The sequence below is a fragment of the Balaenoptera acutorostrata genome, chromosome 3 (assembly GCF_949987535.1).
Source record: "Balaenoptera acutorostrata chromosome 3, mBalAcu1.1, whole genome shotgun sequence".
Taxonomy (NCBI): Eukaryota; Metazoa; Chordata; class Mammalia; order Artiodactyla; family Balaenopteridae; genus Balaenoptera; species Balaenoptera acutorostrata.
This window is the reverse complement of record NC_080066.1, coordinates 156,168,027-156,190,167: the sequence shown is the minus strand read 5'-3', so window position 1 is coordinate 156,190,167 and position 22,141 is coordinate 156,168,027. Positions and strand designations below refer to the sequence as shown.

The 22,141-nt window shown below is 39.5% G+C and overlaps 1 pseudogene; it reads left to right on the top strand.

Moving 5' to 3' along the window:
• The first annotated feature begins 15,707 nt into the window (after nt 1-15,707).
• On the top strand, nt 15,708-16,611 carry LOC103000298 (cyclin-dependent kinase 1-like; annotated as a pseudogene).
• The last annotated feature ends 5,530 nt before the right edge of the window (nt 16,612-22,141 follow it).

The window sequence follows — 22,141 nt, the reverse complement described above, 5'->3', positions numbered from 1 at the left end:
TAAACATTTCTGCTCAACCCCCATTAGCAGAGGTATCAATACAAGCAGAAATCCAGAAGAAATGCTGACGGATAGCACAGACTGAGAAATTTCAATTAGGCCCAGTGTGGTTAATTCCCTCTTAACCACATCATTTCCCTTTAGGTCACTTCAGTTCTGCATCCATCTCCCCCCACTTCATTTTTGGTAAGTGGCCACCCCTCCCTGTTCCTCAGCCTCCCAGTTTCCTGAGTTGCAGCTCTCACTTAAGATAGATTGGTCTCATCTCTCTCAAGATCACTGCTTGGAAGAAGCAGAGAGAAGAGTAATTAGCAAATTCAGCATTCTGGTAACTCTTCTACAGGGAAGGATAATCATTTGTTAGTTTAAGTAAATCCCCACGCCTTGATTAGCTGTCTGATGTTGAGGAAAAAATGAGAATGGGCTCACTCACTGCACCTGGGGCTCTGCAAGAGACTTGGGAGACAAACAAGAGTCAAAATAAATTTTTTTCTTTTAAAACTAAAGACTCCTCCCAAGGAAGGGGAGCCTAACTTCCCACCCCATAAGTGTGGGCTGTACATTGAGACTTCCTTCTAAAGAGTATGATATAAAAGGGGCAAAAACAATAATAACAACTTTATGCTGGAGAAGCCTGACAAATGCTGTCTTAGCCCGGTGGTCAAGGTCAGCATCATCAGTGAAAAGTCACATGGATACAATGTGATGAGAAGGGCACTTCACCTCTGTGGTCTTCCTCCCCAAAACCCAGGACCCCAGTCTAATCATGAGAAACACATCATGAGAAACCCCAACTGAGAGACAGTCTACAAAATGCCTGACCAGTGCACCTCAAAACTGTCAGGGTCATCAAAAACAAGGAAAGTCTGAGAAATTATCACAGCCAAGAGGAACCTAAATGTAATGTGATATTCTGGGTGGGATGCTGGAACAGAAAAAGAACATTAGGTAAAAACTAAGGAAATCTGAATAAAGCGTGGACTTTAGTTAATAATAATGTATCAGTGTTGGTTCATCAATTATAATAAACGTGCCATGCTAATATAAACTGTTAATACTAGGGGAAACTGGATGGAGGGTATATGGGAATTCTCTGTATTATCTTCACAATTTTCCATACATCTAAAATTACTCTAAAATAAAACTCTTCTTCATTGACAGCAGGGGTCTGAAGGGTCATCTCTAGAAGAGCCCAGGCAGGTGGCTCTGGTAGCACTTCTGGCAATAGGATTCATCCACATTCTCCCTCCCTCTGAAATGACTTTTTCTTATTGGGCAGCCAGCTGGCCTCTTCTCTTCCCACCCTACTGGTCTGAGTTGTGCCCTCTGAAACCCACAGAAAAAGTCTGGAGTCTAGACTCTCTTCTCCAACACAGCCCTCAAATGTCTCAGAGTTATGCTTTATCAAACAAAAAGAGACCTGCAAACATCTTCCAGTGGATTTCCCTGATGGTCCGGTGGTTAGGACTCTGTGCTCCCAATGCAGGGAGCCCAGGTTCAATTCCTAGTCAGGGAACTAGATCCCGCATGCCACAACTAAAAAAAAAAAAAAAGAAAAAAGAAAAAGGGGCTTCCCTGGTGGCGCAGTGGTTGAGAATCTGCCTGCCAATGCAGGGGACGCGGGTTTGAGCCCTGGTCTGGGAAGATCCCACGTGCCGCGGAGCAACTGGGCCCGTGAGCCACAATCACCGAGCCTGCACGTCTGGAGCCTGTGCTCTGCAACAAGAGAGGCCACGATAGTGAGAGGCCCGCGCACCGCGATGAAGAGTGGCCCCCGCTTGCCGCAACTAGAGAAAGCCCTCGCACAGAAACGAAGACCCAACACAGCCATAAATAAAATAAATAAATAAAATTTAAAAAAAGAAAAAAGAAAATGCTCCCTATTTCACTTACAAAATTAATTTAAAAAAAAAAACATCTTCCAGCCCCAAATCTTTTTTTTTTTTTTTTTTTTTTTAATATTTGGCCACACCGCATGGCATGTGGCATCTTGGTTCCCCAACCAGGGATGAACCCACACCCCCTGCAGTGGAAGCGCAGAGTCTTAACCACTAGACCGCCAGGGAAGTCCCCCAAACCTTCATTTTTAAGACAAACTCAGGCCCAGGAGGCAGGAAACCCCCCACCCAGTCACACGGACACTGAAATCCAGGTTTGCTCATACAAGTCTAAAGCCCTTTTCTTTATAGTATGCTGCTCTTACGAAGAAGGTTAACATGTATCCCTGTATACATTGTCATTTCCTTCACCATCCATCATAATCCGAGATGTCCATCTGCACCAGAGCCCTCCCAGGAAGACCCTCATCAGCTTGTGAATGTTTCCCTTGCCCTCTCCACAATCCTTTCCAGAAGCAGTCGTGGCTAAGGATGTTAAAGAAACCAATATCCCCTCCCTCCTGAGAGGTGATGTCCCAAATTGAACAGAATGCTCCACATGAGAACTAACCAATGTTACTGTGGCACAAAATTATAAATAGATGAGCACACCTTCCTTAAGCAAGCCTCTGATATACACTAGCTAACTGTCATACAGATAAAGCATGAAACCTCATGAAGCCTTTGGCCAACCAAAATATCAAAGTTACCATCACTATACGGCTCCAATCCCCTTCCTTCCTATCTCTTCCAAAAAGCTTTTACACACTGAGGAGGGATAAGGGAAGGAGCCAGGTGAGAACTAGCATTCACTGAGACTGCACCAAGTGCACTGTATCTATTATATACATTACCCATTGATTTATTTAGCATTTACCGAGGCCATGATAGGCCAGGAATTGGGGGAAGAACTGAGAATATAAAGATCATAAGATACCATCTAGGCCCTCAATGATTTCAGTTTAGTAGGAAAGACATTCATGTCAACAACAAAACGTAGAAACATGACAACCATGAAAGCATGAGATTAGGAGGTAACACCCAATACCTTGTGAGGAAGGATTATTTGCCTATATATAACTATATTTTCCAGATGAGGAAGCTGAGGCTTCAAAAAGTCAAGTACTTATCCCAAGAAATGACTTAGTGATGGAGGCAGAGATTTGAATTCTGGGTACAAAGCTCCAAAGTCCATACTTTCCCAAACTAAGTTGTTGATACATGTTGTACAAAATGTGTCCCATGGTCAATTAAGTTTGAGAATATAGAATGCCACTTCTTTCTCTTGGAAATTCAAAACGCCCATATGAATAATAAAGACTCTAAGAAGTCTTACACTAAAACATCTGTTTAACCCTGTAGTGTCCTAGATATGTGACCACTGAAATATTTTTTTCTTAACTTTTTTTTCAGAGAATATTTATTAATATAGAGAATTAATGTTACAGGGACTATACTTTGGAAAACTCACCTCTATATCCTGCTGTCATCCCTAAGGTAAACAAATGCAGCTATCACACCCCTGGGGTGGGGGTGGAAATCTTGACAGATTAGAAATGTGACAAAGCCAAAAAAGTCCCTTTGAATAAATACATAACCCATGAGGCTTAATAGAATGACTTTTAGCCTAGATGACATGAAAGTAAAGATATATGTTGGGCCAAGACCACTGCATTCATCTCCAAATTCTATTCATTGCCCAAACAGCCTTCCAGAGTTCCCCAGGTAGCTCTGAAGTTCTTGACTTGCAGGAGGGCAGTAGAAGCTCTGAAGATATGAAACCAAAGGGGAGGTAATGAGAGAAGAGAAAGACACCTGCAACACAAGTCAGGAGAGAGACCCGTAAAGGTAGGGAAAAGGAAGTTCCTTGGAGAGAAGGAGAGAAGTAAATGCTACCCTGTAATAGTAGCTTTGGCTTCCAGGCACTTCTCATGATCATGAAATGCTATTGATAGCATCATATCTATTTCCTTTTTCATATTAATCCCCCTACATCAGAGTATCTTTTCTCCTCTTTTTTTTTTTTTTTTTTTTTTTCGTCTGTGCTACACAGCTTGTGATATCTTAGTTCCCTGACCAAGGATGGAACCCCGGGCCCTCGGCAGTGAAAGCTCAGAGTCCTAACCATGGGACCGCCAGGGAATTCCCCAGAGTTTCTAACCTATAGTGCTGTTGACATTTGGGGCCAGCCAAGTCTTTGGTGGGGGAAGAGGACTGCCCTGTGCATTGTAAGGTATTTAGCAGCAGCCCTAGCCTTACCATATGCCAGAACTACATACCAGTAGCACCCTTCCCCCAGTTTTAAGGAAAAAAATGTCTCCAGATGTTGCCAAATGTCTCCTGGGGGCAAAATCACTCCCAGTTTTGAACCACTGCCCTAAAGGTTCTTTGGTATCCATCACCAACCCATGCTACCGTAAACTCCAAATAAGCGATTACCCTGCAAAACAAAGACATAACCTCTTCTGAATATTACTCCCTGGGCCTCAAGCTGCTTTCCAACAGAGCCCCACTGCTTACTGCCAGGTTGTCTGACTTCTAATCATTCCTGGGGGCCCATCTCAATTTCACCATCTCCTGCTATGAAGTCTTCCTGCCAACTTGAGTCAGCTGTGACCTACCCCTTCCTGCTCTATTCTACCACTCATGATACAGTATCATACAGTAGTGGTACATGATTGACTTCAATCGAAGGTCTACACATATTTGATCTTGTACTGTCCTGTAATTCATTATGAGTGAGCAAACATTGATATAGCATGTATGAAGTGTCAGGGATGTGCTGGTGCAGTGGGGTGTAGGAGATATAAGGATATGATTTTTACCTTTGAGTAGAGTACAGTCTCATGGAGAAGGCAGACTCATAGTTGCAGTCCTACATAGCTGCTTGTCTCGTCTCCTCTGTGGGATCTCCGAAGGTAAAGGCAAAACTCCAATCCTTCTTTTATGTCCACCACAGAGCTGAGCACACAGTGGGTGCCCAAGAGATTACACTGAACTTGAATCAGTAAGGAAGGAGAGCTTCTCTAAGAACCCATCTCCACAAAGGCAATTGCCATGCTTCTAGGACTCCACTGGGCAACTTCTTTTATGAAGTTATGGTAAAAGTAAATGGTATTTGTTATAGATAACTAATGAGAACCTACTGTATAGCACAGGGAACTCTACTCGGTGCTGTGTGGTGACCTAAATGGGAAGGAAATCCAAAAAAGAGGGCATATATGTATACGTATGGCTGATTCACTTTGCTGTACAGCAGAAACTGACATAGCAGTGTAAAGCAACTATATTCCAATAAAAAAATAAATAAATAAAATAAAATAAACATATCTAGGTTCTGAGTGGGAAAAAAAAAGTATCTTATGGTTACAAGTGACAGAAACCTTCACTTAAACTGACTTAAAAGGTATAAAAAGACTAAAAAGACTTAGACTAAAAAGCAACTGATAGTTTGTGTCACTGAAGAGCCCAGGTGACCACAATGATGGAAGCCAATGGAAAGACCCCCCCCCCCACAGTGCTCAAAGCTGGAATCGTCTGAGCAACAAAATAAATAGAGTAGCATTGGATTATATCCCATACTTATATAAATAAATGATTGAATACATATATGCGGGAGAAGAGAAATCTCCCATACAGAAGAATTCCAAATAATTTATGTAGATACTCCATCCTCAAAAAGAAGCAACATAAATCCCCACTCCTTAAGCATGGGCTGCACATACTGACTTCCTTCCAAAAAGAACAGTATGGAAAGGGTGATAAAAGAATAATTTGACAGTGTCCAGCCATTGTAAAGTGAGGCATCCTTAAGATTTTTTGAAAGAGTGTTTAAAGAATAAATATAATAATTCCTTAAGTAAATAAATAAATAGCTTGACAGGGGAGAAACCTGACAGACCCCACCTCAGCCAGGTGATCAAGGTCAACATCAGCAGTGATGTCATGTTGACCGTAGGCACCCTTGATATGTGATGAGAATGACACTTTGCTTCTGTGGTCTTCCTCCAAACACATACAACCGCAGCCTAATCATGAGAAAAACATTAGGCAAATTTCAGTTAAGGGGCATTTTACAGAATACCTGACCAGTATTCGCCGAAAGTGTCAAAGTCACCAAAAACAAGGAAAGTCTGAGAAACTGTAACAGCCAAGAGGAGTCTACATGGAATGTGGTATCCAGGATGGGCCCCTGAAACAGAAAAGGGCATTAGCGGAAGGCTAAGAAAACGTGAATAAAATATGGACTTCATTCAATAATAATGCACCAATATCAGTTCATTAACTGAGATAAATGTGCCACACTAATGTAAGATGTTAATAATAGGAGAAACTGGGTGTGACGTCTATGGGAATTCTCTGTACTGTTTTCACAATGTTTCTGTAATTCTAAAACTATTTTAAAATAAATAAGGTTATATTAAAAGTAAATGGTATTTGTTTTTATTTGAAAAAAATTAAAAGATGGCAACCCTACATAAGTTACCCTACCTTTCTTTTTTTTAACTTCTGCTCCATGAAATCCAAAAATCCATAACCCACTGCTTGAATAGTGAAAGTACAGGAAAGGAAAGAGGGAGGGGGCCAAGAAACACATTTAAACTATTAGGAAGTAATGAAGACTTTGCAAAAATAATTATCGACAACAAATAGGCTAGGGAATACTTGGAAAATGTGAACACACACAAAATCAGTAAATCTTAAAAGTCTGCATTACTGAGTCTTTGGGTGGGAATATACTAAGGCTCTAACATTTTTGAAAAGTAATGAAGAACAGAGGGACAGGAGTGTGGGAAGACAGGTGGAGGTTTACACCCTCCTAAGCCAGAAAAAAACAAGAGCCCTAAATGGGCATGGTTTAAGAAGGCTAGCTTTAGCATTTCGAAGAAACAATGGAAGAGAGTTTAAAATGTTTAAACAACAAAGATGAATAGAGGTCCCCTGGACCACAAGATAACAAAGCAGAGACTCAGTTGCCAGTTTGAATCAGGAGGCAGAATCCACTGTATCATCACTCAGAAATGCTCAGTAAATAGTAGCAGCGGTTGTTAGTATCATTACTGACACATTGAGTTCCCCTGACCATGCACACTTTTTCTTCCCTCTCCTTTGACTTGAACTAGTATTACATGTGGCGTTTATACACAAGCCTTGAAAAGAACCAAGCTGATGGCTAGGAAAGTTTCCCAAGGATTCTGTCCTTACCGTTCACACAAGAAGAGTGACCAAAGATAGGGGAGCACAATCCAGGGAAGCAAAAGGTCAGACCAGTGCATTTCAAAAGGGCACCTCGGGGCTTCCCAGGTGGCACAGTGGTTGAGAATCTGCCTGCCAATGCAGGGGACATGGGTTCGAGCCCTGGTCTGGGAGGATCCCACATGCCGCGGAGCAACTAGGCCCGTGAGCCACAATTGCTGAGCCTGCGCATCTGGAGCCTGTGCTCCGCAACAAGAGAGGCCGCGATAGTGAGAGGCCCGCGCACCGCGATGAACAGTGGCCCACACGTGCCGCAACTAGAGAAAGCCCTCGCACAGAAACGAAGACCCAACGCAGCCATAAATAAATAAATAAAATAAAATAAAAAAAAAAAAGGGCACCTCGGTCTAGAGTCTATACAGTTCTAAACCCACATCAGGACACGCTCCACCCAGCCTCTCCTTCCAGCACCCTGCGGCCCACCCCACCCCATCGAACATAATTCTCCAGCAGCACACTTTCCTACTCACCCTTGCCAGCCATCAAAAAATCGAGGAGGGCTTCCCTGGTGGTAAAGTGGTTAAGAATCCGCCTGCCAATGCAGAGGACACGGCTTCGAGCCCTGGTCCGGGAAGATCCCACATGCCACGGAGCAACAAAGCCCGTGCGCCACAACTACTGAGCCTGTGCTCTAGAGCCCATGAGCCACAACTACTGAAGCCCGCACGCCTAGAACCTGTGCTCTGCAACAAGAGAAGCCACCGCAATGAGAAGCCCGCGCACCGCAATGAAGAGTAGCCCCCGCTGGCCACAACTAGAGAAAGCCCGCGCGCAGCAACAAGGACCCAACTCAGCCAAAAATATATAAATAAGTAAATTTATAAAACAACAAAAAAACAAAACTGAGGAATCTGGGCTAAATACAAGCATAAGGCTTCCCCAGTGTGGAAGGGGGCCCAGGAGCCAACAGTCCATTTTGGGAGGCAGAGTGGTAGTAACTTACCTCTGGTGAGCCAAGAAGCAGGGAAAGACCAAGACCATCGCCACAGCTGGTGCTGGTCAACCTTTGGCGAAAGTGTTAAAACTGAGACTAGAGTCTGTAAAGACAGCATTTCCTTAGCCAAGTTTGAACTTTGCTAAAGAGGCTCAAGGCCTTTGATGTAGTTACTTTTAGGTCACAGCTCTGGTCCACCCAGCCCTGAGGAAGTTGCGGCTTCATGGAAGACTTCCATCCATGGGCCCTGGAAAGACGCACAGACCTCAAGGCCAGCCACAGAATAGAGGAGATGATCTCTATTCACCTATATACAGGGCCCAAGAACTTGAAAATGAGAGGAATGAGGGTAATGAGTCTGTCTTCTAAAGATTGAGCAAAGATATGCAAAGCCTGCCTGGCGATATTAACATATCTATACATGGAATGTGTTCATTAAAGGGGAAATCTCTTAAGGCGGTAGTTTATCAAATTGTCCCGGGTCCTTCATAGGTGGTAAAATCAACTAGTGAGTTACCAGCATTTTTTAAAAAATGAAATAACATAGAATAGAAAATATGAGTGCATCACATGTAATAATAGTAAGTATTGTTTACTGTTTTCATGAAGTGTGTGTGTACATGTGTACTGGTCTCAATTTAAAATGTATCTCTTTACTGTTAGTTTTATTTTGACAGTGACTGCTTTCAAGTAAATATTGGTAGAGTCTAACAAAGTTTTAGTCAAACTAGTCATTCATTTATTCATTCATGCATAGCGCTTCTGTTATGTGCCAGGCCTCCACTGGGCACTGAGAATACAACACTAATAGTCACAATAGTACAGTTCTTGTTATATATTTGGCACACTTCTAAGTTCCTTATATATGCAAATGTATTAGCCCTCAAAACAAGCCTATGAGATAGTTTCCATTATTATCAACATCTCGTTCAGATGAGTAACTTGCTCAACTCCTCATAGCTAGTAAGTGGCAGAGCTGGAATTTGAACCGTTCAGTCTAGCTGCAGAATCTCTTCTCTTACCCACCAAGCAATAGTACCCAAGGACTTGCCCTATTGCTCCCAGCAGTATCTTTGTTGCAGCAATGAATTGTATTAACCCGAGGCCACTACAGGTTGCACCTGTGTCACTAACTCCCCTGGTCTAAACTGTTGTGCTAGCAAGTCAAATGGAGGCTTATACTTAGCCTTCCCGAGAAGTCTGCCATAAGAGACAGAAAACACTGCCCAGAGTACCCTTTCCCCTGGGCATTTCTAGCCACACAAATCAATGGCCTGGCATTCTCTCGATACAAATTATGTGCATTCATGTCAATGAGCTTCATGGGCTGACAGATCAGTATTTGGGGCTGCAAGCCCAAGGGTCAGTCTAGGCCACAGAGACTTCAACAAAGGAAATGCCCCTGAATAGCTGTATGCCCTTCTCTAAGTTACCTTTCTGTGCCTCAGTTTCCTCAACTATAAGATAGGGATAATAACAGTATCTACCTCACAAGATTGTTGTAAGAACTTAATGAAATAGTAAATGTAAGCAAATACCTAGTATTTAGTAAATGCTTATTAAATGTTTGCTAGCTATTATTATTTATTGGGCACTTTGCTAGTATCAAATTTATCAACCAATGCAAGAGAGAACGTGTAAGCAATACTGTGCCTATGGCATGCTATGCCGGGCTAGAGGAGTTCAGGGAAGAGGTACTTAAGTTAACCAGCAAATTTCAGAGAGAAGATATTATTTTGAGATGAGTCTTGAGGACTGAACCAATAGGTGAAGAATGAAGGAAAGGACATTCCATCCAGACAGACAGAGTGAACAACTTGGCAGAGACACAGAGGACCTTCATGTGCAAAGGATATACAAATAAATAAAAATATGTAAACAAAATTTCCCCTGATGCAGGCATGCCCGTGTGCAATACCACCAAAACAATCTCCAGCAAAAATTCCTGCAGCACAAGTTTTTCCAAAGTTGTTTCAGGCATTGAAATATATATGCAATGTGCATTTTATATATACTCACTTCAAGGCAAGTGAAAACCTCAGCCCTAAAAGAAACTTAAGGGAAAAAGCATCAGTCCCTAAATACATTAGAAACGGGACTCTCTCCCATGAAGCTGGACATGCTTTAGAGCAGTGGGCTCCCAGACCTGGGAACTTGTTAGAAATGCAGATTCTCGGCCTCCCCCAGCCCTACAGAATCAGAAATTCTAGAGGTGGGGCCCAGCCATCTGGGTTCAGAGAAATTTGCCAAGAAGGAAACAGAGATAAAAGCAACAGCAGTCCAGGCAACAGCTCCTGTGAAGAGCTATGCTCCCTGTAACCAGAGCCAGGCACAATTTAACACAGTGGCTAAATAGCTCAGGCTCTGTAAACCCAGCGACCCGGGTTTGAACCCCAGTTTTGGTGCCTGATGCCTGCTACTTCCCTTAACCACTGCATTCTCATCTGCAAAATAGAGATAATGATTCCTCCCTCTTAAGATTGTTCTCAGGACTTGGTAAGATGGTACCTATAAGGCATTGCACAGAGCAGCTCATTGAGAGCCAGTATGCCTAAAGGGGAACTCAAGCAAATTCATCCTCTCCAAGAGTGATAACATCTCTATGAGTTCTAACAGCTTTTGGAAAAGCAGCCTTCAAGTTGGGGTACACATGCTCTTGGGGGTATAAGAGGACTTGGTTTGGGGACATGGATAGACTGATGAAGATCAATTTCCAAATCCTCATTTTTCCTACAGGCTCCCCTAAAATTGATCTGCCTGCAGCTGGGGCATCAGGCAAGTTCTCCTTCCACATCTTCCCTATCTTCTCTTTCACAGTAGCCCTCCTCCCACTTACCAAAAGCAAGACATAGTGCTCATACATCCCAAATCTTACTATGTGTCCTGGAGGACAAACTTCCAGGGCTCCAAACAGGGAGTAAATAGAAATATTGAGGTTGTGAATGTCTCTAATGAGAGGGGAAAATCCATTTGCAAATGAACAACTCAAATGACTGGTTACAATTTCTTTTCCAAGTCAGGTGTTTTCCACATAATCGAATGGGGACCTAATTTGAGCTGTCAACTGATAGATCATTAAAAATAATTTTTGATGATAGACCACTATGTGATTTTTAATATACGACTTGGAAGCAGTTCAAATAATTCAAATGTAACAATTTTCCTTACATTTCCACTTACTTACGTGAATGTTTTCAGCACTTTAACCTTTTTTTTTAATTGAAATATGTTACACTAGTTTCAGGTGTACAATGTAATGATTCAATACTAGTATAGATTGCCAAATGATGACCACAATAAGTCTAGTTAACATCCGTCAGCATTTATGTCTTAATAAACAAAAAATTGGCTTGCAATTGATGCCAAACTGTATCAATCAAGCAATAAGTAATATTCACCCACAGATACATGATACAAGTTTTTAAAATGCCATCCATCTCATAGCAGATCCAATGAATTTCACTTCTGTGTTTAATAATTCCATATCAAAATTATAATATATTTATGTTGCTTTTCTCAATTACATAGTATAATAATTTTAATGATAATTCAATCCAGAAGAAATATTTTAATACTTAAAGCCTTTTAGTCACATGAAATGTTTTAAAATGCTGTTTCAATCTATATGTATGTTTTTGTTGCAGAGAAGCATGATACAGAAATCAATAAAAAACTTTCAAGCATAAAAATATATTACATTAGGATAAAATTCTGTGGGGAAAGTGGAATGAAAATGTGAGTTCAAGGAGAAAAAGGAATGATGTAAAATTTTCTGACTACTAAAGAAAAGCTCTTTTGTATATTTTTAAACAGAAGACAGTAGTATCAAATCATTATGGTATTTAGACTGGAAACTTTAAAAAGAACAATGTAAAGGTTTATTTTAAAATTTTTAAATTTCAGTATTTACTATTTGCCAAAAATTACATTCTTTGTAATTTTTATGTAAAGTTATAATAACTGTAGATACCAAGTTAAAAATGTACAAGGGGGTACACTGTCTCTCAAATTTTTTTCAGGGGATATGCAAGGAAAACATGTGAAGACCTCTGCTCTAGAAAATCTCCCCCTTATTATTCTCCTTTTTCTTCAGTAGGTGAATATATTAAACAGAAATGACATTCTCAGTGCTATGTGGCATGCTAAGAAGCATTCCAGAGGAGTAACCATCGTTGTCTCTGTTTTCAAAAACTCACCACCTAGTTGAACCAACCAGAAAAAAATGATGCAAAGCAACTGAGGTCTGTGGCAGACACTGGTCTCGCCCATGTGGTGCTCACGCTCTCCGGTATCCTTGCTAAGCAAATCCAGACTGTGTTTAGGACAGCAATATGCCAGGTAAATACTCATTTTTTTCAGCCTCCCTTCCCCTGAGGGGTGGACATGTGACAAAATTCTAGCTGGTGAAACATAAGTAAAGACCTGAGGGTTTCTGGGAAAGCTTTTGCTTTCCTAATAAAACCATATAGATGAGGCTAGCTCTGCCTGTCCTTGCTTCTTCCTAACTTGAATGCGGATGCAATGCCTGGAGCTACAGCATTTATGCCAAAACTACGAGGCAACAAGCATGAGGACAAAGGCAACATACTAAGGATGGCAATATGGACACATGGAAAGATCCTGGGTCCCTGATGGCATAGCTGAGCAGTGAACTAATGCCAACAAGGGCTTACCTCTAGATCTTCTACTACATTAAATACATGTATACACATATTTCAATTGCTGTAAACCAGTGCTAGTTGGATATCCCAGTTACTTGTACTGTGTAACAAGCTACTCTAAAACTTAGTGACATTAAAAAGAAGTCATTTTATTAAGCTCACAGATTCTGCAGGTCAGGAATTCAGACAGGGTCCATCTGGAATGGTTTGTCTCTACTGCATGATATCTGGAGCCTCTGTTGAGAAGACTCAACCAGTGACTCAAACACCCAGGAACTAGAATAGCTGGACCTGGAGAATCCATTTCCAAGAAAACTTCTTCACTCATGTGTCTGATACCCAGGCTAGAATGATCAAAGACTGAGCTCAGATGGGACAGTTGACCAAGTGCCAACACATGCAGCCTCTCCATATGGCTTAGGCTTTTCACAGCACAATGGCTGGGTTCTGAGAGCAAGCATTCCAAGAGACCTAGAAGGAAGTTGCATGGATTTTTACGATCCAGGCTCATGCAGGAATCAGTGTCATTTCTACAGTACTCAGTTGGTCGAAGCAGTCACCAGATTCAAGGAGAGGAGACACAGACGCCAGCTCTCAATTGGAGGTGTAAAAAGAACTTGCAACCATTTTTCTTTAAAACACCACATCGGTTGGGGTATTTTTCCTTGCAAATTAACACATTCCTAACTGATACAATGGATGATATAAGATAACATAAAGTAGATGCGAAGCTGAACAGTACAAGTAGGCTATTGAACTCAAAGGAGGAAGAGATAATGAGAATCAAGAAAGCCTTCATTATAAACACTGATTGAGGGCCTGTAAGTGCACAGCCCAGAATAAAATGCCAAGAGGATTGCAAAAATACTGCAAGACTCCATATCTATCCCCCATACTAGATATGAGTTCAGATCTCAATCTGCTATTCTCAACCAACACGGCTTTGGAAAATCCTAGCTGAGCCTCAGTTTGTGTGTCAGCAAAAAGGAGAGCATATGCCAAGGTTAGGGTGAGGTCTAAATAAAATAGAATGAGAAGGGCCCAGCATGGTGCACGTCACTCAGTAAGTGTTCAATAAATGCTATGCATGTGTTTATTTATTAAAAGAACTTACCCATGTGGGAAAATTGAATGAGTATCTACCATACAATTGACAGAGTTAGTATTCCCCAAACATAAGTCAGAGCCCCAAACCTACCTTATGGATTCAGCAAGGTTTACTGACATTTGTTTTGTACAGAGCTTAGAGGACTTAGACCAATTTTTCTGGAGGAAAACTAAAACAGACTTAAGAAGATCTTCTGATGTCTAGGCTGATGTCAAGCCTTTTCCTTGCAAAGCCCATCCCCACCACTGCTGCCAGTTTAGAAAAATCTATAGCATTTCTCACAAGAGGCCAACCATTCCAATCTGGGATAAGTTTTCTAAATATTAGATCTGAACTGATTTATTTTATCCCTAAATGCATTGGGCCACAATCTTCCTGAATGGATTAAGTCAGACCATCTATTTTTAGTAGCTGGCTCATTCAGTCCATTTCCTTACTATAAATACCTGAGTGCACTTGTTTTAAAGTAGAACTCTTTTGTCATCTGATTGTCCCAGTCTAGATGAGAGGGGGATCGAGGAGAGAATGAAAAATGAGACAGAGGATAGTGTAGAAAGAGAGACTGCATTGCTCTACTCTGCTCAGCAGCTATTTTCACAGACTCATAGATCCATAGCCGCCAAAATACAGGAGAAAGCCAAGAGGGTCTAGCCCTTCTCAGCGTGTTAACCTTGAGAAGTTGGCAGCTATTTGGGACTCGATGGAGCCACCCAGACTCTTTCCTATCATTTCATCCACTGAAAGTTTCCTTTTCATAATCCCATGTCTCAGTCTCCCTACTCATAACACACTGACACTAACCCCAGCCCCCGAGGCAGGCCAAGAGAGGTTTCTCCTGGTCTTAATGCCCTTGAGTGAAAATAAATTATTATAATATTTCATACCCATCTCCCTGGAGTCTCGAAGAGGGGGACACTGAGCTCTCGACAAATACTGATCAAAGCATTAAGAGGAAATAGGCCAGAGTCAAATTAAGGAGTGGGTCTGCCGGGCAGCTTGCATGGAGCACCACTACACAAGGAAAGATACGTTCAAACATCACTGGATGCTGGTGTGTCACTGGAAATTAAGGAGATAGAGGAAAAATGCAAGTTCGAAACTCTTCTCAGGAAAGTAGAATGTGTGGTTAAAGGAATACTGCAAAATGATCCTGAAGTTGTAGCTAAGACCTCTAAGGGCCATGATTTCAATAGTGAATATTTGTCATTTAAGGTAGCTAATATCTTAATATTCTCCCTATTTTGAGGTTTCTACCAGCAGTCCTCCTTCTCCATTCTTTTTTTCACTTTCCCAGTTTTCAACTCCTCCTCCAAATTAAAGCTGAACAAACATTTTGATTGAACAAATATATTGATTCAGGGGGGCAAGAAATTATCCACAGTCTACCAAGATTCCCACATGTCTCAGTCTGGACACTTCCCCCAAGGATCTCAAAGGGGTACAAAAACCCACTTATCCAAGTTTCAAGCACAAAGGAAGCACTGTGCTCCCAAAAGCAGCCAATGGGAGCAGAGTCTCCTGGCTTCTCTCAGATGAAATGCAAATGTGCCTCAAATAATAGAAAAGTATTCATCAAATATTTTCAAAAACAATTCATACATGATGATCCAGTGGGTTTTATCTCAGGAATGCAAGGCTGGTTTAACATTCAAATATCAATCAATGTAATTCAACACACTAAGAGAACAAAAAAGAAAAAAACAATTATCTCAATAGACTCAGAAAGATTATTAGAAAATTATTCATAATAAAAGCTCTCAGGGCTCTTGGAAGTTGAGGAAGAGCGACACAGATATTGTAGCTGCATCACTGCTTCCACCACCCCTCTGACACCTCCAACCATATCCTCTACCATCACAGAATGATAATCCATGATCTACCATTCCTATTTAGTAATTGTGGATGATTATTCCAAAATAGAGAAAGTTGGAGAAGTATCTATGGAATTATGTATAAGGGTAGACACAAAACTACAGGTCAAGTGGTAGCCATGATAAAATCAGACTAGAAAGTAAAGAGGAAGTGTTCCTAGTGCCTCAACTCAGGAAATTTCTCTTTTAGAACTCTGTCATCCAAACATAGTCAATCTTCAAATGTGGTTATGCAGGAATCCAGGTTATAGCTCATCTTTGAATTCCTTGGATCTCAAAAGTACTTGGATTCTATCCCTCCAGGTCTGTTCATGGATTCTTCACTTGTTAAGAGTTATTTGTACCAAACCCTACAAGGGATTGTGTTTTGTCAGCCTAGAAGATCTCTTCACAGAGATTTAAAACCTCAAAATCTACTGATAACAAAGGAACAATTAAACTAGTTGACTTTGGCTTTGCCAGAGCTTCTGGACTACCTATGAGAGTATACATACATGAGTTAGTAACACTCTGGTAGAGATCTCCAGAAGTACTGCTGGGGTCAGCTCACTACTCGACTCCAGTTGACATTTGGCATATAGACACCATATTTGCAGAATTAACAACAAAGAAGCCACTTTTCTATGGGAATTCAGAAGTTGATCAACTCTTTAAAATATTCAAAGCTTTGGGCCCCCCCAGTAATGAAACATGGCCAGAAGTGGCATCTTTACAGGACTATAAGAATACATTTCCCAAGTGAAAACCAGGAAGCCTAGCATCCCATGTCAAAAGCTTGGTTGAAAATGGCTTGGATTTGCTTTCAAAAACATTAGTTTATAATCCTGTCAAACAAATTGCTGACAAAATAAAACTGAGCTGCCCATATTTTAATGGTTTAGACAATCATATTAAGAAGATGTAGCATTCTGACAAAAAGTTTCCACATGTATCAAGAACAGATTGTTCTATTTTTACTGTTAACTCTATTTTTATCCCATGTATTTTTCTCTTCTTTGTTGTAAAGTTTAAGCCATACTTCATCTTCTAATTTCAGGTATAACTTAAAATGCAAATATTGTTCTATATGAATTTAAATGTAATTCTGTATATGTGTGTAGATCTCACTGTAACAACTATTTTTTACTATAATAAAACTATAAATCTAGTATTGATGACAAAAAAAAAATTGAGAAAAAAAATTTAAACCTTTTAGTAAATTAAGAACAGAAGAAAACTTCCTCAGCCTGATAAAGGGCATCTTGGAAAAACCTACAACTAACATCATACTGACTGAATGGCTTTCCCCTTAAGATCAAGAACAAGGCAAGAATATCTGCTCTCACCATTTTTTTTAACGTTATACTAAAAGTCCTACCAGGTTAATAAGGCAGTAGAATAAATAAAAAGCACCCAGATTTGAAAAGAAGCAAAACTGTCTTTGTCACAGATAACATGATTGCTTATGTAGAAAATCCTAAAATATTTGCAAAAGCGCTGATTTTTAGCAAAGACAAAGGTACAAGGTTTATGTATATTTAAAAGAAAAAAAAGAATTTCTAAAGGGTAGAAACAAAGAGTTAGAAATTGAAATAAAATAGATATCAATAATTTTTTAAAATACTGTATTAGTTCTCAACTGCTACATAATGAATTACCAAGTTAGCAGCTTGAAACAACAAACATCTATTATCTCACACAGTTTCTACAAGTCTGGAATCTGGGAAAAGCTTCACCAGGTGGTCTGGCTCAGCATCTCTCAGGAGGTTGCAGTCAAGATGTCAGCCAGGGCTGCTGTCATCTGAAGGCTCGACTGGGTCTGGAGGATGCACTTTCAAGATCACTCATTCATGTCTTGTTAGTGGAGGCCTCTGTTCCTCGTTTATGAGGGTATCTGTTCTTCACCACATTTGACTTTCCAGTAGAGCTGTTCTCATGTTTTCCAGAGCAAGCAATCCAACAGAGAGCAAGGAAGAAGCCATGATGCCTTTTACTGCCTACTCTCAGAAGTGGCATTCCATCACTTTGCCATATCCTATTGGTCACACAGACCTGGTACGATGTGTGTGCATTGCAGGGGGTACCGTACAAGGGCATGAATACCAGGAGGGAAGGAGCATTGAGGGCCAACCTGGAGGCTGGCTACTACAAATAACTTTTGTGACAGCACCAAAAGATATAAAACACTTGTGGATAAATTTAACAAAATACATGCTAAACCTCCACACTGAAAATGATAAAATAATCACTGAAAAAATTTTAAAAGACCTAAATAAAGGAAGATATATACAATGTTTATGGATTGTCAGACACAATATTAAGATATTAATATTTCCCAATGTATTGGGATTCAACGTAATCTCAATCACAATGCCACAGGTTTTTTCTTAATAGAAATTGATGAGCCAATAATAAAATTTGTAGGTAAATGTTAAGGATTTAAAAGAGCCAAAACAACTTTGAAAAAGAAGAACAAAGTTGGAGGACTTAGACTACCTCCTACACTACATCCCAAAATAGTGTAAGACCTACACTATTTTAGGATCTACAATAAAGCTACAATAATACAGACGGTATGCTATTAACATAGGAGAGACACATAGATCAGTGGAACAGAATAAAATGTCCAGATATAGACCCACTCATATGGCCAATTCATTTTTGACAAAAATGCCAAAGTAATACAAGGGGAAAGGATTTTCAACAAATGTTGCTAGGACAATTGAATATCCCAGAAAGAAAATAAACTTTGAACATTGTCTTACAATATAAACAAAAGTTAACTTAAAATTGATCATTAAAGAATATATAATGAAGAAAAGACAGTCTCCTCAATAAGTGGTGCTGGGAAAACTGGACACTTACATGTACAAGAATGAAATTACAACATTCTCTAACATCATATACAAAAATAAACTCAAAATGGATTAAAGACCTAAAGGTAAAACCAGATACTATAAAACTCCTAGAGGAAAATATAGGCAGAATACTGTGACATAAATTGCAGCAATATTTTTTGGATCCATCTCCTAAAGCAAAGGAAATAAAAGCAAAAACAAACAAATGGGACCTAATTAAACTTAAAAGCTTTTGAAAACCACTGACAAAACAAAAAGACAACCTACTAAATGGGAAAAAATATTTACAAATGATATGACCAATAAGGGATTAATATCCAACGTATACAAACAGCTCATACAACTCAACATCATAAAAACAAACAATCCAATTAAAAAATGGGCAGAAAAACTGAATAGACATTTTTTTCCAAAGAGGAAATGCAGATGGCTGAGGAAAGATGCTCAGCATCACTAATCATCACGGAAATGCAAATCAGAACCACATGAGATATTACCTCACACCTGTCAGTATGGCTATCATCAAAAGGAACACAAACAGGGACTTCCCTGGTGGTCCAGTGGCTAAGACTCCGTACTCCCAATGCAGGGGGCCCGGGTTCGATCCCTGGTCAGGGAACTAGATCCCACATGCCACAACTGAGAGTTTGCATGCTGCAACTAAAGACCCTGTATGCTGCAACTAAAGATCCCACATGCCACAACAAGGATCCCATACGCAGCAACGAAGATCCTGGCACAGCCAAATAAATAAGTAAATATTTTTAAAAAAGGAGCACAAATAACAAATGTTGGTGAGGATGTGGAGAAAAGGGAACCTTTGTACATTGTTGGTGGGAATGTAAATTGGTGCAGCCACTGGGGAAAACAATATGGAGGTTTCTTAAGAAACTAAAAATAGAACTACTATATGACCCAGCAATTCCACTCCTGGATATCTATCCCAAAAAAAACCCAAAAACACTAATTTAAAAGGATACATGCACCCCAATGTTCATAGCAGCATTATTTACAATTGCCAAGATATGGAAGCAACCTAAGTGTCCATCAACAGATGAATGGATAAAGAAGATGCAAGATACACACACACACACAATGGAATACTACTCAGCCACAAAAAAGAACAAAATTTTGCCATTTACAGCAACATAGATGGACTTGGAGGACATTATGCTAAGTGAAATAAGTCAGACAGAGAAAGACAAATACCATTTGTATTCGTATTCTCTATATCCGTAAGAATATAGAGAACAAACTAGTGGTTTGTTCACAGACCACTCACAGATATAGAGAACAAACTAGTGGTTACCAGTAGGGAGAAGGAAGGTGGGGGGGGCAATATAGGGGTAGGGGAGTAAGAGGTACAAACTATTAGATATAAAATAAGCTATAAGGTGATATTGCAAGACACGGGGAACATAGCCAATATTTTATAATAACTCTAAATGAAGCATAACCTGTAAAAATTGTGAATCACTATATTACACACCTGTAACTTATATAATATTGTAGAGAAACTATACTTCAATTTTAAAAATTGATCATTGACCTAAATGTAAATGCTAAACTAAAAACTTCTAGAACAAAACATAAGAGAAAAATGTTATGACCTTAGTTTAGGTAAAGAATTCTTAGACAATACACAAAAAGCATGTACTCCAAAAGGAAAAGAAGAAACATAAATGGGACTATAATTGTCCCTTGGTATCACGGAGGACTGGTTCCAGGACCCGCCATGGATACCAAAATCTGAGGATGTTCAAGTCCCTTATATAAAATAGCATAGTATTTGCATATAACCTACACATATCCTCCCACATACTTTAAAGCATCTCTAGATGACTTATAATACCTAATACAATGTAAATACTATGTAAATAGTTGTAAATACAATGTAAAAGCTATGTAAATAGTTGTAAATACAATGTAAAAGCTATGTAAATAATTGTAAATACAATGTAAAAGCTATGTAAATAGTTGCCAGTGCCCAGCAAATTTAAATTTTGCTTTTTGGAACTTTCTGGAATTTTCAAAAATATTTTCCATCTGCTGTTGGTTGAATGTGTAGATACAGAATTCGCAGATACAGAGGCTGACTGTATATCAAAATTAAAGCTTCCTACTCTTGAAAGACAACATTAAAAAAAAAAGGGCAAGCCATTGACAAGAAATATATATGTGCAATACATATATCTGACAAAAGGCTTGTATTTGGAATATATGAAGAACTCTTATAGCTCAATAATGAGATATTAACTGAAAAATAGGCAAAAATTTTGAAGAGACATTTCACAAACAAAGAAGTACAAATGGCAAATACTCAAATGAAAATATGCTCAACAGTATTGGGGAAATGCAAATTAAAACCACAAGATATTACTATCACCCACTAGAATGATTAAAATTAAAAAGAAAAACAGTACTGAGTGTTGGCAAGAATGTAGAACAACTGGAAATTTCATACTTCTTGGTAGAAATGCAAAATAATATAGCACTTTGGAAAAATCTAGCAATTCCTTATAAAGTTAAATTTTTACTTACTGTATGACTCTGTAATCCCCTAGGTATTTACACAATAAAATAAAAATGTATGTCTGCACAAAGACTTGTTGCAAGTGTTCATGACTTTTTCATGATAACTTTTATTCATAAAACTCAAAACTAGACACAATGCGCAAGTCCATCAGAAAGTGAATGGTAGCAATCCCACTACTGGGCATATACCCTGAGAAAACCATAATTCAAAAAGAGTCATGTACCACAATGTTCATTGCAGCTCTATTTACAATAGCCAGGACATGGAAGCAACCTAAGTGTCCATCGACAGATGAATGGATAAAGAAGATGTGGCACATATATACAATGGAATATTACTCAGCCATAAAGAGAAACGAAATTGAGTTATTTGTAGCGAGGTGGATGGATATAGAGTCTGTCATACAGAGTGAAGTAAGTCAGAAAGAGAAAAACAAATACTGTATGCTAACATATATACAGAATCTAAAAAAAAAAAAATGGTTATAAAGAACCTAGGGGCAGGACAGGAATAAAGACGCAGATGTAGAGAATGGACTTGAGGACACAGGAAGGGGGAAGGGTAAGCTGGGACGAAGTAAGAGACTAGCATTGACTTATATGTACTACCAAATGTAAAACAGATAGCTAGTGGGAAGCAGCCGCATAGCACAGGGAGAACAGTTCAGTGCTTTGTGACCACCTAGAGGGGTGGGATAGGGAGGGTGGGAGGGAGACGCAAGAGGGAGGAGATATATGTATATGTATAGCTGATTCACTTTGTTATAAAGCAGAAACTAACACACCATTGTAAAGCAATTATACTCCAATAAAGATGTTAAAAAAAATAAAATAAAACTTTGGAAAAAAAAAAGAAGAAAGTGAATGGTAAACAAATTGTGTTATATCCCTATAATAGAATACTACTCACCAGTAACAAGGAACAAACTATTGACATAAAAAAAAAACATAACAGATCATTCTCGAAAACATTATACTGAGCAAAATAAGCTAGACACAAAAAAGTATATAGTGTATGATTTCATTTATAGAAACCCTAGAAAAGACAAATTTAATTTAAGG